The sequence below is a fragment of the Pieris napi genome, chromosome 3 (genome assembly GCF_905475465.1).
Source record: "Pieris napi chromosome 3, ilPieNapi1.2, whole genome shotgun sequence".
NCBI lineage: Eukaryota > Metazoa > Arthropoda > Insecta > Lepidoptera > Pieridae > Pieris > Pieris napi.
The window spans coordinates 8,545,913-8,558,667 of record NC_062236.1 but is presented as its reverse complement, the minus strand read 5'-3'; the positions used below and the strand labels follow the sequence as shown (position 1 = coordinate 8,558,667).

General features: G+C 29.9%; 1 protein-coding gene across 2 annotated transcripts in view; it reads right to left on the bottom strand.

Moving 5' to 3' along the window:
* Nucleotides 1-12,755, bottom strand: part of LOC125063510 (ABC transporter G family member 23) — a 60,718-nt gene that overhangs the window by 23,833 nt on the left and 24,130 nt on the right. The window lies entirely within an intron of this gene.

The following is a 12,755-nucleotide window of genomic DNA, read 5'->3' as shown; positions in this document are numbered from 1 at the left end:
ATGATTATGAAAATGTACTTTTGAATTTTTTAAAACATTTAAATTAAAATTGTATTATTTTGTTCTATTATTTGTTCCCTTTGTCGAAATAATGAATAAAATAATAACAGTCGTGTAGCAATTACGAGAAATCGCATCAGTTCTAGATATCTTAAGTTCTGATATAAATAAAACTATAGAAATACTGATAAACCTGTTACTTGAGGTACTAGTTAAATATCCTGTTCTACCGATGCAACCGTACATCAAATGTTAATAAACAGTATGATTGTGTTTTTCATCTGATGAACTTTACCATAGATTAAGCATTCATCAGACGTATAAGTTTTGACATATCGCTCACGGTCGCGTGGCGAAACAATTACGATAAATTACGCTACAAAACTCTCAGACGTATAGCTGTCCCGCTTACTCCGACCTTGGTGAGTGCAGTTACGTACTGCTATTCCGTTTTAGCGTGAGCAATTTGACGCTGTCAGTAATGTTCATCATTAAGATTTGCGTTTAAGTGATGAGTCTCCATTACTTGGGCGGGTACAAACTTTTTGTGATAAATCTCGAACATTGAAAGAACATTACTTCATTCGTTAGTAGGTATTCCTAATACACACGCCCTATTAGAAATGGAGTTTATTTATAAAATACCTATTCTATCTAAAAGCACGGCTCGAAGCATATCCGGTAATTTTGTTTTGTAATTTTATTTATTGAAAAATTAATAATTTTTTATACAACTTAGGGACCTTTGAATTTTCAGTAAAGCTCATTTGAAAACTAAAATAGCACATTACGCATTTCCTAAGACATGCACCGACGTCATTACAAGACCGTCCTTGAAAAGTATTTGTATTCAAATAACAATTTACGTATTGTAACAAAAAAATGCAAATGATTACAAAAACTATATGGAAAATCTCAGAGGAACAATAAGGCTGACACGACCCCAACCTCTGGGCGAGATAATCATTGTCTCGTAATTACAGTGTTAAATGTAATAATAATAATAAACCTATATAGTGTTTACACGTACGCTTTAGAATGCATATTCAATCTTTATTATGTTATTAAGTAAAAATATACTAGAAATTCAATAAGGACATATTTTAAAGGTTTCAACTAGTGCTTAAATATAATTTCAAAACGTGTACGGGTGTAGATAAAATATGTCTATCCTAATCGTACTAAAATCAATGTTCATTGAAATTTATCCTCTCTATATAAATTAAAATTTATTTTGTTATTGGTACACTCAATATTTTAGAGAAATATTCGTTTACAATGAGTGGAGTCAGTTGTATAGCTTTAATACCAATAGCGGTAAAAAAAAAGAGATTTTTTTCCTTTTTTAATAGAATAATAGTATATTGTGTGACTAGGGGTGAAACAAGGCTATTTCTGACGAGGGCGAGAGTTGACTGCCCGAGCGAATCGAGGGCTGTCTTCGCCCTGGTCTGAAACCCTCTTTGTTTTATTCCTTTGCCACACACTGTATTTTTCATATCACATGTTATGAAACAACGAGTTTTAAATTTCTGTAGCCAGTCGAAGTAAGACTATTTCAGACAAATAGCGCAGTAATATCTTATACTGTTTTAATCATAGAATAATTCAGAAATCAGATAATAAATAAATGAATGTGCCCGGCTGTTATAGCCCTGACTGACACAGACGCATTGGTCTGAAATTGTTTTGTTTCGACTGGCAAAACAGAGATCGAAATTCGCTGTTTCAATGCATGTGATATGAAAATAAATTTTCGCATTTTAAAAAAATGATATTCTATTTATATGCTAGAGATTAAAGAAATCGTTTTGTTCTTTACGCTAATGGAACATGACATCCTCAAGCAGAAATTATAAAGAAAATCAAGCGGCTTTAATAATGTCTTTCACATTAAAGCTATTTATAGGAGTAACATAGACTATTTACATATAGCTGAAATGGTATGAAGAATCTGGTTATTTTAGTCAGAGTCACATAATGCCCAGTAAAAAGTGGAATTATGCAAAATGCAATCTTTCTGTAAATACTTAAAAGGATGTTATAAGCTCGTCGCTTACGTAAAGCTGACATTTAGTGAGAAAATCGATTATTGCGTAAAACTTACTAGGAAGGAGGAAGAACGTATTGTCTACGTGTCTTTAATATCGCGTTGCAATCAGTGGCTATATATTTTAATTAAAATAAACTATGCTTTTACCAGATTAAAGCAAAATAAGTGTTTTATAGTAATTTAGGTTGGATTTAAAATTATACAATATATAGTATTACAACGTACATAACATTTTTCAGTTAATAATTTTAAATCTAATACACAATATTTTCTATGGGAAACTCCACCTATAGAGTGGATTTTTTTGGACAAAGTTTTGAGCTGTAATTGGCAATACTTGTAATATCTTAAGCGAATTGTAATTACGAGCTATATGTTACTGTTATATTTCTGAGTTAAAGAGATTGTTCAATAACTATCAGGCCGCGTCTATCGCGATTTTTTTATTTAGCTTTATTAGATATTTTAGATTAGCTTAGGAACTAAGCTAGAAAAGGGAAAAAAAATAAATTCAAAAATTAAAAAATTCCTATTATTATTTTAGGATACATAACGATATGTATCCTAAAATAATAATAAACATCCATAATTCACCGAATAAAACCTCCTTCGCTAGCGGTTAAAAGATAAAATAGTTTTGTATCATTTAATCATAAACAAGTTTTTACCTCACCTCACCCGAAGGTCTTGTCACATCGATTTCAATACTATTAACTCATTAACATACGTTTTTCCAATAACCTCGATACTTCCTCGCAATGTAATGGACCAGATCAAGGCTCTGTTTTATATCTACTAGATTCAGGTTTATTATCTCTTTTTAAATTAGTATATCAAAAGAATCGTATATTAATAAGAATACAACAAACAAGAGTTTTATTAGGACATAAAATAACAAAATAATAAAATGCAAGCCACTGAACAACACATTGAAGAAAAATTAACTATGATATTGTAGACTCCCAAAAGGGTCAGTCCTACATAAAGGGTTATTGACTTTTACTGAATAGATTTAGGTTGATTTCTTAGTGTGGTACTAAAATGTACATATGACACCCTAGCGGCCTATGAAATCTGTAACATCAAAGTTACTTTTCGTTATAAACTTAAATTTTTTGTATTATATTTTAGTTGGACTTTAAACTGTAATTAAGAATATTACATTTGCATTTATAATATGTTTTTACTATAATTTATATTTAATAGGTACAAAGTATCAAGTTCTTGTCACTGTCATCATGACAATTGGCATAACTACAGATATTAAACATGACATTTCAATGATATTATAAAATTGCACTTATTATAAACAAATTACATGGAATTGTATAGTAAGGTTTAGTTTACGTTTGTTTTCTGTTCTAATGTTATATACTGTATTAAAAATAATTGTATTTTCAATATTAAAAGCGTCTCTTTCTTACTTACACTTGCATTTTTTTAAAAACAAATGAAGTTTCATTTCTTTTTTTAAGAAAGTTGTGCTTTTCTTTTATAAATTATTTTATTTAACTTCGCCTCAAAGTTGGTTTGTTATAGTTGAATAATAAAATTAAACACGTAATTGCTGCAAACACATTATCCTTTGACCGACTTGACTCGCTAATCGCAGACGTAAGGACGTTTAGTACTTGCAATTCTTTGTATATTGACTTACATAGTTTACCTTAATAACATAATATAACCATAATTACAATGTAATTACTTGGTTTAAATTAACATTAACCTTATACTTCCAAGGAAATAAAAAAATATATTTTACAAGTAATCCCGGACTCTATGTTTAATACATCCATTGAAATAGCTACATTAAATGAATTATGTTGAAGAAAATTCTGTTTAAAATGGCTTGTATTTAAGATGGAGGGGTGTAAATGGTTTGAATTTAAAAATCGGTTTACTCGCAGAACTCTCTCAATAAGGTACGGAAGAAACATTCTGTATAAAACATTTATTTCAGATCGTATGTTGACCATATGTAATATTAATTATGAAGTTAGTCATCTTAACCTACATAGTATAATATGTAATTATTTATAATTAAAAATTTATAAATAGAAAATTAAAACAAATTTTACAAGTTTGGTCCCTGTGGCAGTGCACCTTTAACGCTGTTAGCATTTCCTCGCTGTATTGCGATATTTATTCGTTGAGCGAGGAAAGCACCAGCTCTGGGGTCACCAGTACTGTCTACCAGGCAGCAACTTAAATATTTAATTAATCCTATCACTGACCATTGTTTTATACACTATATTTAACCAAGCAATGTGACTTCTAAAATATCTAAGTTAAGGAGGAATAAAAGTTTCAAAATTGTATAATTTCATTTCAGCATAGTAGTAGCAGTATGTAGCATATTACATTGCTCGTTTATTCTTTTGTTCTTTAACCTAGATGAACCATCTTTTCATTATACGCTTTTAGGGAAGGTTTTATATTTTGGTAGCTATGGTCCGCGAGGTCGTTCAGAGGTCATTCGGTTCGATTCCCGTCGTGGTCTGACGCAACAAGTTACATCAACTGACCGGTTGGGGAATCTGGGTCATGATCTCGGCTTCCGCTAGAAAGTATAATCAATCTATGGCTTACAGTTTTACTTCAAGTAGCTATCTGCCGGATCTTTTCTACTAGTGGTGCGATATTAATATGGACTTTGTATGAAATTTAAATATCATTCAAGTTTGTTTTTATCTCGTTTTTAATTATTTTTTGTGTTATGACTTGCTTTTTACTTCAGACTATAATAATCCGTTTGTAAAATATTGCAAGATCTCCATTAGGCAATGCTTTAACCTACTCTCTGTTCCTTGTTCAGCAATGAGACTATAAAGTTACATATTATAATCTGAATTTTAGTAACAATTCACGTAACAAAACAATTATGTAAACTACACAATTTTAGTTCAGATAGTATGTATTTAGTTATGTAATTACTATATGAATATTTCTAATATCTATCTTCTATATATATAAAAAGAAAATGGTGTTCGTTTGAGGCTCTTTCACGCTTAAACCACTAATCGTATCGACATGAACTACCACCATTCGATGCGAAATTTTTCCTAGATGGTTTATGGCTATTTATTTTTTTAATTCCAACGTTCCTTCATTTTTTTATTTCTGTTTTACTTTTATGAAAATTTTTCCCGCTAATAAAAACAAAAGAGGCTTCCTAGAACCGCAAAACGTCAACATCTGTTAAAAACTCGATTTTCGAAATATTTCAATTTTCTTAGCGGGAAGTTAAAAAGAAGAATAATAAAAATATGAAAAAAAAATAAAATAATGAAACATAAAATTTATTTTAATTCGTCCAGCAAAGCGGGCGCGAAACGGCTAGTAAAGTTATATAGATAATTATAAAACTCATAAAAAACAACTACATTTTTTATTGTTTCTTAACTATTTCCATACTGTAAAACTTGTCTCACAAAAACTCAGTCATAATCAGAAAGTAGGTAAGTATGTCATATTATGTAAGGTAACCTTTGGGCCAACTCTGGCAAATACCACCAACATTGAAGCAAATGTTGGACATCCGTTGCCTTTGCGATTAATTATTGCATATTTGGAGCAAAATAACAAGTTATACTTGATTCATTGTACTCGTTATATGTAGGCCGTGTGGCGTGGTGTATTTACATGAAAAATATTTAGGAATATTTGATGCATTTAAAGTAATATTACATAAATGTTGAAAGGGTTAATGCATTTAGTAAACAGAGTGGTGTCTTCGCATAAATATGTTATTCAGAATAGCTGGTTGAACAAAAGAGTAGGTAGTATCAATTATTAATAACGCGTAAACTTAATAGTTTTCTTATCGTAATACTAAAATTCAGTTAAATGAATACGTTACTGTTAGCTGCGTTGTACTGATTCATTATTCATATCACTCGTACGTGAGATGCTAATCTATGGATAAGGCTAAATGTGTGATAGTGAGTCGAAGATTTTCCTAACCTACGGTGACCTTGGTATCGTGTCGATCTGTATGCGTCACGAGACACCTCTTGCAACACGTGCTTATAGTACACGATGTCAGTAATATTGATTACCGTCACTGGTCTTGATAATGCACCTCTATACTTAAATATGTCTAAAAGTACGGTTTACAAAATGAAAATAAATAATAATCAATTTACACAAACCACTAGGTGCTTCTTATACTGGAAATTATTTGTAACGATATTCATAACAGGCAGTAAGTTAAGGAAAAATATTAATTTTACTCTTTAATATGGCTTTAAAATATATTTTTACGGATGTTCTTTAACAAAGTAGTATTCATTAAATATTGAATTTAACTAAAGCTATGTCTACATTTGGTATATTTGCACACTATTTGAACCTTGTAAAGACCTTACAAGTGCCAAAGGCCTCTTTGAGGCTTTCGTCAAAATGCCATATATTGAAAATGTTTCCTGTTTGATACTATTTTGTGGGTCTTCGAGGCAACAAATGAAACTTAACGCTGTCAATCTTGTTATAGGTTTGACTAGGTTTGACTTCACAATATATATCAATTATTATTAAACAAACTTTATTCTAATTCTTCCTTTTCTAAGCTACATAGTTTAATTACTTTAAAATAACTTTTGTAACATACTAAACAACTTGCAAGAACAGCCGTATTGGTTGCGATGATTAACTTATAAACATTTTCATATGATAACAATATCAATATAAAGGTACTTTTTCTAATAGTAAAGTAACTAAACGTATATATAAGTACAAGTACATTATATCAAGAGTACTTCATCTTATTACTCAAAACAGTTTATATTCATTCGCAAATATGATTGCAATTTAGCTAGGAATAATCGCAATCGCTTGTGTTAAAGGTTAGTTTTTATATTAGTTTTTATTCTCTGACGTAAATTTTGACTTAAAAAAATGTATATATTATAATAATTTAATGTTCCGTATACTTGTTAAAGTTTTAATTTCAAATTGAAATATTAATTTTATATTGTTTTTAGTTTGCTGGATACTGTACGATTTACCTGTCTTATTTAAAATAAAATTGACATGTGTTCTCATCTCTACATGTGATCTATCTATTATAATGTAAATAATTTATAAGTACAGAATAACCTGAGGGTTAAGAGTTAAAGGTTTCTTAATTCATTTATTAAGAATTCAAATTACAAGAAGCATTAACATTATTAGTCCATAAAATATCGTAGTTGAGTTGCATCAAGTAAGATAATTAATCTAACAAAATAAAAATATAAATCAGTGGCGCTATAACCTCTTTCGGTCTGGGCCTCAGATTTCTGAATCTGATTTATGATAATTTTTCAATCTAATAGGCAAGTAGGTGATCAGCCTCCAGTGCCTGACATACGCCGTCGACTTTTTGGGTCCTCTGGGTTTCCTCACGATGTTTTCACTTCACCGTTCGAGCGAATGTTAAATGCGCACATAGAAAGAAAGTCCATTGGTGCACACCCCGAAACTACGACCTCAGGGATGAGAGTCGCACGCTGAAGCCACTAGGCCAACACTGCTCAATCTAACATTAGACATAAGTTAATTAATGATTCTGTGTATAAGATACTTATTAGCATTGATGCTTTCTTTGTACAATAGCAATTTACGTCACAAGGAAGAGTGGATTCACATGTGAAACGATCCACAATAGCATTGTTTTATGTGTGTCAGCGTGAACCCTGGGAACGACTGACAATACGACTTGTCAAGGCTCTTACTTGGTGATGTATTGTGAGTTACATAAGGGAAACGTTTGTTATATTATTAAATTAACAATATATTTTTATCTTTAAAATCTTTTGCTAATTTTGTCGTTATTATTGTTGACTCTGAAAATAGACAAAATGCTTTTAGTATAAATTATGCGATTGATTTTATCATACGTTTGCGTTTCTTTGTTAAACAAAGACCGCCTCTTAAATAATAAAAAAATGTGTGCGTGTACTAGGTGTACACACGTAAGAAGTGAAACTTCTTTATGACCTTATTTTTCGAAAAATGATCTACTATATGCAACTTAACGAAATTGGTTAAATAAAGTTTAACAAAAGGCTTTTATTATCATAGACATGAATACCCATACGTCGATAAAGAACTTTCATTCCAACGCCGATAAAGCAGTTTGACTTCAAAAAGCAACATGGCGCGTAACCGAAAAATGTGACGCGAAACGAAAAAATGTTACACCAAATTTTTTTTCAACCCCGATAAAGAAGTTTCACTTCAATTAAACAAGAGATGTTTTTCATTCACTAGTTCTTCTTTAGCTGTATATTATTCTAAATTGATATAACCAAATGGTAACGCAGCTTTATGCATCCATAATCTATTTTTGAATCTGTTGCGCTACGAATTTAATCTTTTCTTTGTTCCAAATATCGTAACTTCAATTGCCAGTTAACATATTTTCCAAGATTGTACAGATCTCAATGATGTTGTAAGAATAACTTTCACTTGGGGTTTCCCGGCACCAAACATGCGGGCAAATAAACCAGTTCCATTGAGCAAGTTCAAAATGGTGATGTTGCGACACTTTACTTAAGTACAAAGAAATAATTAAAATGAGCTGTAATATTATGAACATAGGTCTTAAATTCAAGTAGCATAATAGCCTGATTATAAAGCTTTGTTCTATCAATACCAAGAATTATGTTATGTTTTATACGGCATTTAATAGGTTATTAACCAAGCAAAGGATATATTTATTGTCATAATTTTCAATGCAGGCAATTAAGAAGCAAGTAAATATACAAGTTCATATAAATTAAATTATGTCAGGCACAAATTAAGGGGCTCAAATATTAATATCAATATTAATAATAACTAAACGTTATTTAAAAAATGTCCCTGAATTAATTTCATTTTACCATGCATATATGCGAGGAAAACATTTAAAACTACAAGCACCAGTAAGTGAGAGAGTTTTAAAAATAATATAAAAATAAACATCGTAAAGAGCACGCATGGTACGCGTTGATGTCTTTTGTATGGACTCCCAAAATCGTGAAATCCTTGAAGCGTAGCGGTAAAATCAGACTGCTTTCTAGATATAAACTTAAGTTTTTAATTTAAGTATTTTTTGTTATATGCAATGACGTATTTTATTGACGTAAGCCAACAAAGGCATTTATTTTATTTAAGTGTATATTTTAAAACGAGTATGTTTTTTAACACGGTTAACTGATACGTCATGAAAGTATAAAAACATAATACGTCATTGTTCATATTAGATATAACACATTTTCTATTAAAACTGTGTTTAAGATATATTTAATGTTTTTTTTTTATTATTGTCTTTTATAATAAAAGTAGAATAAATTTCTTAAATCTTATAAAATAAGTAGTGTTGAAACTAGAAAAGTGCACCTAATCAGAACATGTCCTCATTATGTAATTGAACATTCACTTATTACGTGATCGGGCCAACGATGAACGGATGGAAGTTGATTTTTATGTTAATCTAAAGCGCATACCATAGTACAGATCACACTTTTGTGTCCGTTTTATTTATACCAGAATTTATAATTCTAATTAATTTAATCATACTTTAATACATTGTCCAATCCAATCCAATCCAATCAAATTTTTTGGTAGAAATGAAGTATACACATTGAGATTAATGCAAGAATTTGAGTCCCTTTATACTATTTAACTAGCAATAAATTTTCATATAGTATTCTACTACAATATTATACTGGTATAATAGAACTGTGTTATAAGCTTCTTTAAATATTTTTTTTTTCATATTGTAAGGAAAAGCTTAGGCTGGCCTAAAAGATAAGTTTTAGGCAAATTAGAGAAATACTGTCTAAAAAGCCTACTTGGCTTACGTACGTTAATATATATATATATTATGTATTTGAAATTCAATTAAAAAGTAGAATGCATCCTCTCGGTAACAGTAAGTAGGTAAGTGTATATGTGTGGCTTTGTATAAAGACACGATCAGCGCACGCGCATGCCCACACAAGGCCGTAGTTGTTTGCAAAACAGCTGCAATATCAAAAATTATTGTATGTACTCTTTAAACTGATAAATAAAGAGATCCAGAGAGAAGTCTTTCAAATTCAAATCAAAGCCCATTTACCTTTTTTAATTGCTACATGCCTTAATGAGGACGTATTTTGGATATATAAAAGAAAATTATGTTGGACATCAAATATCAGGTGCAAGTTAAGACTGCTTATATTCTTGTTTCTATTACAACAAGCTAAAAATAATTGAAACGTTAAAATAAATGTATACTTATTAGAACATAATTCAATCTCAACACAAATTAGTAATTGAGTTCAGGCCCATTCTAAAATTGATAGAAGTTTCCAGTGAATCTAACTCATTCACTGGAAACTTCTATTAAGATTAACTCACGCAATGAACAACTAGGTTCCAGAATAATCTAATGGACTAACCGCGTTACCGTTAACCTCAACTCAGTTATTTTAGACGATTAATCATAATTTGAAATAGGTTTATATTCACTTTACAATAGTTGACAAATTTAATACATAATTTATTTATTTGCGCTTAGGTCAGTATATTTTTTTGTTTCCTTTTAGTTATGATTTATTAAGAAGTGAATATATTAACTGACTTCCTCTTCCTCTAAAATTTTAAACTATATAGAAATGTAATTATACAATTCTAACATAGCATAAATTGAAATTATACTTCAAAGTAAAGTCATCAAAGAATCAGTTAATTTTGCATTTAAAAAGATTCATAAGCATATTAACTATGGGATTTTACTTTTGTATTTGTATTCTTTAAAATAACAAGAAAATGGAAATAATTAAAACAAAAGACCTCTTTGCTTTCTTATAATAGATAAATATGAATCTATATACCTAGGTTCTATACTAAATAATACTCGTATAAATGAAGAATCCAAGGAAATCAACTAATTAACGAGTTAAATACGTTTTTTGTCGCGGTTTTTTGTTATTACGTTAGGATTAATTTTTATATGAATTTTTATATTAACCTTGATAGTCATCGTCTTTAACGTGCCAGCATTATAAAGCACCATTTTATAAAAGAGTTTGTTGTCTGAGGTTATACCGTGCATTATTAAAAAAAAATTAAATGATTAAAAATTTACGAGTCCGCATTCAATTTAAATAATTTCCTTTCGATTTTGCCGTTTCTCTTCGATTTTATGAGCCATTTATTGTTAAACAATGATGAAAATATTCATTTAAGTTTTTACTAATCTATATACTGATAGGACGGACACAGACTGAGCTACTAAGTTCTTATGTTTCTATGGAATGACTTCTGATATAAGAAAATAGCGATAGTGTCAACGTCACATGATTGCGGGAGAATGGATATATCTGTAAAGTAACTGTATGAACTCAGTCTCATACACAGATAAATAGTGTTACAGATATTCGAAACTAGGGGAAATAAGGAATCAATACTAAAAAATATTATGAAAAAGTATTTTGGAGCCTTTTAAACCAGTTAGTGATAATACTTTTACAAATGCAAGTTTCGCTTATAGTGTTAGAATTTTTTATGGGACTCGAATTTTAAAGCTCATGTTATATAAATACTCACTGGCAGTTTATCTAAATAAGAAACTAACTTCTAAACGATTTTATATTTTTTACATTAATATTTATAGTATAATTTTACAATGGTCCCACAAAAATGTATGTGAAAAATTTACTATTAAACAAACCTAAGATAAATAAAACATTCCTTTATTGAGATTAAAGTTTGAATAAGCATCCGGTTTCGGTATTTGAGTTTCAACAGAGCAATTTTTTTTGTAATTAAATAAATAATTATATATGCAAATATAATTTAAACTTAATAAGACATTTCGAATAATTAATGATTTATCCATAGCATTTAATATACGACTTATAATGAATTAATATTAATTTATTTAACTCAACTCGTTACCATGGCAACGTCATCATACAAAAAAAAATGCACTTTGCAATAACGAGAAAACCATGATACCATACCATAAAATCAATATCAACCATAAACTATTTTAGCATTATTGGTTAAGCTTTAAGCTAAAATGTCCAGCCGCTCTAAGAAACGACTAGTTATATTATTATAAGTAAAAGTCACAAAACAACTTAAGTTATGATAATTACAAGCCCATTAACCTTTAACGTTACCTTAATACGGAACACAGTATTATTATATCACATTTTTTTTCCGTATTTATACCATTCCATTTTTACTAGGCTACTACAATATTAATTTAGTTACAAAAACTTACCAAACAACTATGTTCTACAATAAAAAAATATCGGTTGTCTGTAAAGTCGGTTTACTGACGATAGTTGAACGTGACAACGTCATAAGAAAATACTGATGGAATGGTTGCATCCTTCAAAAGAAAATTTAAATTTTATTTGTTAGATAGATATTTTGTATGGATATAGAAAAGGAAGTAAATGGAAATCACAATTGAATTGATCAAGTTACATTTATTTGTACGCATAAATACAATTATGTCAATTTTTGTGTGCAAGCGAGAGCGCGTAACGAGTGCTCGCGCTTGCACTTCAAGCCTTAAATGGAACGCCTCATAGGTAACGCCTCAGAGGTAACGCCGCATGAGTCATATTTTTTCGTGCGTGCAGCCGGCTCCATCGAATTATAAGACGTCGTCACGTCAAAAATAAAATAAATCAGTGGCGCGACAACCTCTTTAGGTCTGGGCCTCAGATTTCTGAATCTG